Here is a 6,305-nt window from a genome sequence, read left to right on the forward strand (position 1 = left end):
AAACCCCCCAATGAGATGGACTGAACAGTGGCAACAACAATAATCTCCAACATGATTGTGAAGATTGCACAGGACATGGCAGTGTTCAGTTCTGCTGTGCGTAGGGTAGCTTTGAGTCAGAACCAACTCAGTGGCACCTAACAAAAGGAAGAGAAATACATCAAGTCCTGGTGTGATGGTGCAGCATAGGCATTGGACGAAAAGTTTGGTTTGAATGAAAGTTTGGCAATTCAAACTCACCAGCCTCTCCTTTGAAATGCTATACAGGGTTGCTATGAGTCAGAACTTTAAGGTTCCAACTCACAGCAACCCTGTATAGGGTTTCCAAGGATTGGCTGGTGAGTTTGAATGGTCAATCTTGCAGTTAGCAGTACAGTGCTTATCCTACAGTTACACACTAGGTATATGCATATATATGTTGTTGTTAAGTGTTACCAAACTGTTTCCAACTCATAACAACACTGTATAGGATTTCTGAGAACTGGTTGGTGAGTTTTAACTGCCAATCTTGTGGTTCAAATTGACCTTGTGGTCCAGTGCTTTATCCTACAATGCCACATTAGGACACCATACATACATAGTCTTAGTCTAGTTTCTCTACAGCAGAAAAATCAATAAAGCTTATATAGTTATAGATTTTGTTGGTAGGTGCTGTTCAGTTGGTTCTGACTCATTGGGATCCTGTGCACAACAGAAGGAAATTCTGACCAGTCCTATGTCATTCTTCTAAGTACTGTTTTGTTTGAGCCCATAGTTGCTGCCACTGTGTTAATCCATCTTGTTCCAAGTCATCCTCTTTTTTGTTGAGTCCTGTATCAACTAGATAGATGGTACTTAACAACAACAACAATGCCAGGGACTGGTCCCTCCTGATACTATGTCAGAAAGACAACACATTATCATATACATAGGAGTACTGGTGTGGGGCTGTAGAATAAACACTGAATTACTAACCACAAGGTTGGTGGTTCAAACCTGCCAACTGCTTTCTGGAAACCCTATGATATATAGTCTTTAAACTGATATCTTTGGACTTGAATATTTTAAAGAAGTCTTGTGCAGCAGATTTGTCTATACAATATATCACTTGATTTCCTGACTGCTGTTTCTGTGAGTGTTGATTATGGATCTAAGCAAAATTAAATATTTTACAACCTCACAGTCTTTTCTCAATTTATCATGATGTTATTTATTGGTATAGTTGTGAGGATTTGTGTTTTCTTTATATTGAGGTTCAACTCATACTGAAGATTGTAGTCTTTGATCTTCATCAGTATTAAATTCTCTTCACTTTCATCCAGCAAACTTGTGTCATTTGCATATCACAGGTTATTAGTGACTTTTTCTCCAATTCTGGTGTTATGTTCTTCTTCATATAATCCATCTTCTTGGATTATTTGTTTAGAATACAGAGTAAGTAAATATGGTGTAAAGCCATAACCCTGGTTCACATCTTTCTTGATCTTTAAACATTCAGAATCTCCTTGTTCTGTTCAAATGACTACCTCTCAGTCTTCAAGAACATAATTAAGTGTTCTGGAACACCCATTCTTCACTATGTTATCCATAGTTTGCCATGATCTACACAGCCAAAAGTCTTTGCTTAGTCAATAAAGCACACATTAAGGTTTCTTGTATTCTCTGTTTTCAATGAAGATCTTTCTGGTGTCAGCAATGATATCCTTCATTTCACATCCTATTCTGAAAATGACTTGAATTTCTGGCAGTCCTCAGTCATTTTAATGTTACAACAGTTTTTTAATTATCTTCTGCAAAATGTGTTATTAATGATATTGTTTGATGATTTCTGCATACCGTTGGTGAACTTCTTTTTGGATTGGGCACAAATATGGATCTCTTCCAATTATTTGGTCAAGTATATCTTCCAAATGTCTTAGAATAGATGACTGGGCACCTCTACTGCTGTACCAGTTTGTTGAAATATTACAATTGCTATGCCATCAATTCCTGGATCCCTGTTTGTTTCCAGTTCTTTCAGTGCATCGTGGACTTCTTCCTTAAGTATCATTGGGTCTTGATCATATAATACCTCTGTAAATGGTTGAATATCAACCATTTTTTGGTAGTGCCGTGACTTTGTGTATTCCTTCCATTTTCTTTTGATGCTTTCTTCATCATTTGATATTTTGCTCACATGGTTGTTTTTTTCAAAGTGCCATTGACTCAGTTCTGATTCATGGTGAACCTGCAGAGGGTGTGTGAGGAGCAGCAGGTAAGTTTGAGCCACTGACCTTGCAGCTCAAACCAACCTTGTGGCTCAGTGCTTATCATACAATACTAAACCAGGATCCCATTTTGCCCAGAGAATCTTTCAATATTTTAAGTCAGCACTTCAAGTTTTCTTCATTACCGTCCTTATTACTTCATTACTTGAGAAATGCTGATTATGTTGTTCCCTTTGGGTTTTCTAACACCATATCTTCATGTATTACTTTATAAAACTTGACTTTGACTGCTCGAGCTACAGTATGAACATTTCTGTTCTGCTCTTTTACTTCCTCATTTCTTCGATTTTGCTTCAGCATCTCTAGGATGTAGAGTAAATTTCAGAGTTTCTTCTGACATTCATTTTGTTCTTTTTTTCTTGTCTTCTTAATGACCTTTTGCTTTCTTCTTTTATAATGTACTTGAAGTCATTCCATAACTCTCTGGTCTTCAGCCATTAATGTCTAATGCATCAAATCTGTTCTTGAGATGGTCTCTATATTCAGGTGGGATATAGTCAAGGTCATATTTTACCTCTCATGGACCTGTTTTAGTCTTCCTCAGCTTCAGCCTGAACATGCATACGAGCAATTGATTGTTCCACAGTCTGCCTGTGACCTGGTTTTTGCTGATGGGACTGAACTTTTCTTCTCTTTTCCCACAGATGTAGTCATTTTAATTTCTGCATACTCCATCTGGTAAGGTCCATGTGTATAGTTATTTATTATGTTGTTTAAAAAGGATATCTGCTAATTAACAAGTCACTTGTCTTACAAAAGTTTATCATGTGGTTTCCAGCATCTTTTCTATTATCAAGGTCATATTCTCCAGCTAATGAATCTTCCTCTTTGTTTCCAACTTTCACATTTCAATCACCAGTAATTATCAAAGCATCTTGACTATGTGTTAGATCAACTTCAGACTAAAGAAATTATTGGTAGTGGTGCTAGCAGTTGTTGTGTGTTGTGGTCAGTTCCAACTCACAGTGACCCTGTATAGGATTTCTGAGACAATAAATCTTTATAGAAGCAGAAAGTCTCATATTTCTCCCACTAAGCACCTGGAAGATGTGAATTACTGACCTTGCAGTTACCAGCCTAGCTTGTAATCCACTATGCTACCAGAGCACCTGAAAAAGTTTGTAGAATTAATTAATTTTATCATCACTGACTTTAGTGGTTGCCTTTCCTTGGTTTCAATCTATAATTAAACAAGATCAAAATACACAAACAGTCAATTTGTATGTATGCATATGTGTCAAGTATCACTATATGTAGTACATGTAATCACTACATGTAGTACATACAATGCTCCATGTAAAACAGTAGAAAAGATAAGCGTGAGAGTTCTAGAATCAGACTGCCCAAATTCAAATCTTGACTCAGCCACTCAAAAATCAATAGTTATTTCAGAAGGGAAAAACAGTTCTATTGTGGGGTCACATACGACGATATCATGTCCAGTTAACATACTACAGTTCTATTGTGGGGTAAAATATGATGATATCATGTCCAGTTAACATATTACAGTTCTATTGTGGGGTTATATACGATGATATCGTGTCCAGTTAACATATTGTCTGGTGCATGGCTCACTCTTCCCATGTCACCATTTGTATACTCTGGAAAGGAGAGGGCTGTTACATAAAACTCATAGCTAACTTTTCAAGAAGTCTCTCTGATGAAATACCTCCCTGAATGTGCAGGGAATAGAGAAACCTACATCTTAATGTCATGAGGAGCAGCACAAATGGGACACGGCAAGACCAGAAGAAATAACCTAGAATTTATGTGAGACACACTGTCTGTCACCTCCACTACTACTGTTATAACTACCTAGAAAACAAACACTTCAGAAAGCCTTCTAGAAGATGCTGAAATCCTGTTGTGCTGTTGTAGGATAAGCAATGGTCCCCCAAGGACAGTTTGAACCACAAGACCAGTGGTTCAAACTCACCAGTCACTCCTCAGAAATAATACACAGAGTCACTGTGAATCAGTAACAACTTGACAGCATTTAGCAACAACAGAAAATAAGAGATTCTTGGTGGGCAGGGCCTATTTTATCAATGGAGCTTAGAGAACACGTATTAAAATGATACTATCTAGATAGAATTGCAACTTGCTCTATTTTTTTATATATAAAATCATTAAAATAGAGAGAATATTGTAAAGCTTTGCTTTGCAAACTTATGGTGAGCAGTTTTAGAAAAATTTGATGCACTAATCATATTATTCAGAAGATGAAATGTATAGAGAACTTTGATTTCTTTAATAAGTTCATCATCAAATTTCTTGAATAGTGCATATCATAATATCATAATGGTACATGCATAAATGTACTAAGGAAATATAAATGACTGGTAGTTATTTCAGTTTAATAGTTGTCTCAGTTGTACAGAATCACAAAAGTTTATCATATTTTAAAAGGTGATAAAGCATTGCTTTGAGGAAATAATTATTTCTTTTGTATGGTCTGTCGCTATGTGTTGGTACCCACTCAATGGCACCTAACAACAACAACAACTCAAATGTTGGAGTCCTGGTGTGGTTCTGTGAGTTAATGCACTGGATTGCAAAGCCCTTTGAACTGCAAGGTCAGAAGTTCTAGCTCACCAGCCACTCCTTGGAAACCCTATTCAGAGTCACTGTGGATTGCAACCAGCTCAATGGCACTTAACAACAATAACAAATGTTGCTTCTAGGACAGAATTTACACTTCCCTCACAGGGAGGCCAGCATCTTCCCTCAATGCGAAATCAATTTCATTTTCTAGTTCTGACTGACTGTGTTTCTTATCGCAGAAGGGGTAGTCTTTATGACAGCTTGTTAAGATGTATTGCTTCAACTGGTAAAAAATAGAAATTCAGGTACAGCACTGTAGGATAAGCACTGGACTGCAAGTGGGTTCAAGTTCACTAATCTCTCCTTGGAAGCCCTATACATGGTTAAGTCAGAACTGATTTGATAGTACTTAATAACATATCAACAAGGTGTCATGAGGTATATTTACGTATTTAACATTATATTTCAACACTTGTTTGTCAGTTTCCCATACTATGGTGCCTTATATGCTATGAGGCTGTCAGCTATACCACTTGTATTTTAAATCTAAGCAGGATCACACGGTGGACAGGTTTCAGCAAAGCTGCTGGAAGAAGAACAGGGCAGTCTACTTCTCTTTAAAAACTGGCCAGTGCAACCCTTATGAATAGCTACAGAAAATGGTCTGAGACAGTGCCAACAGATAAGCCCCTTAGATTGGAGGAATTTAAATTATAACTGGGAAAGAGATGCCTTCTCAAAGTAGAGTTAACCTTAATAATATGGATAGAGGAAAACTTCTGGGATCTTCATTTGCTGACATGGTGCTAATTAAAATGAAAATATCCTGCTGCAAATATACATTAATAATTGGAACATGGAATGTGAAACATACATATCATAAATCTGGAAGCATTCAAAAATGAATAGAATGAATATCCTAGTTGTTAGAGAGTTGTAACTGACTGGTAATGGTCATTTTGAATAGGATAATCATACGACCAATTGAAGAGGCAAAAAACAAAGACATTTCAAGATCTTTCCTGAAACACTTTCAATGATAGGACAATATCCACAGGAAGAGCAGCTAACAGAATTATTAACCATCTGGAAGAAATGAGGAATAAAAGAGCTAAAAAGAAGATTTCAAAAAGTAGCTCAAGAAGACAAAGTATCATAATAAAATGTGCAAAGACTTACAGCCAGAAAACTAAAAGTGAACAACACATTTAGCATTTTTCAAGCACAAAGAACTGGAGAAAAATTCAAATCTTGAGTTGAAATATTGAAGGATTGATTTCATAAACAAATTCTTGAATGAAGCAGGTAGCATCAAAAGAAAATGGATGGAGCCACTGTATCAAAAAGAATTGGTCTTTTTGCTCAACCATTTCAAGAGGTAACATATGATCAAAACACAACAGTACTGAAGGAAGAAGTTCAAGAAGAGTTTCAAAAAACAAGTCTTTAGAAATTGACGGAATACCAATAGAAATGTTTCAACAAACAAATGAAGGACCTGAAAGCACTCACTTG

This window comes from Chrysochloris asiatica, unplaced genomic scaffold, assembly GCF_000296735.1.
Source record: "Chrysochloris asiatica unplaced genomic scaffold, ChrAsi1.0 scaffold00003, whole genome shotgun sequence".
Lineage (NCBI taxonomy): Eukaryota > Metazoa > Chordata > Mammalia > Afrosoricida > Chrysochloridae > Chrysochloris > Chrysochloris asiatica.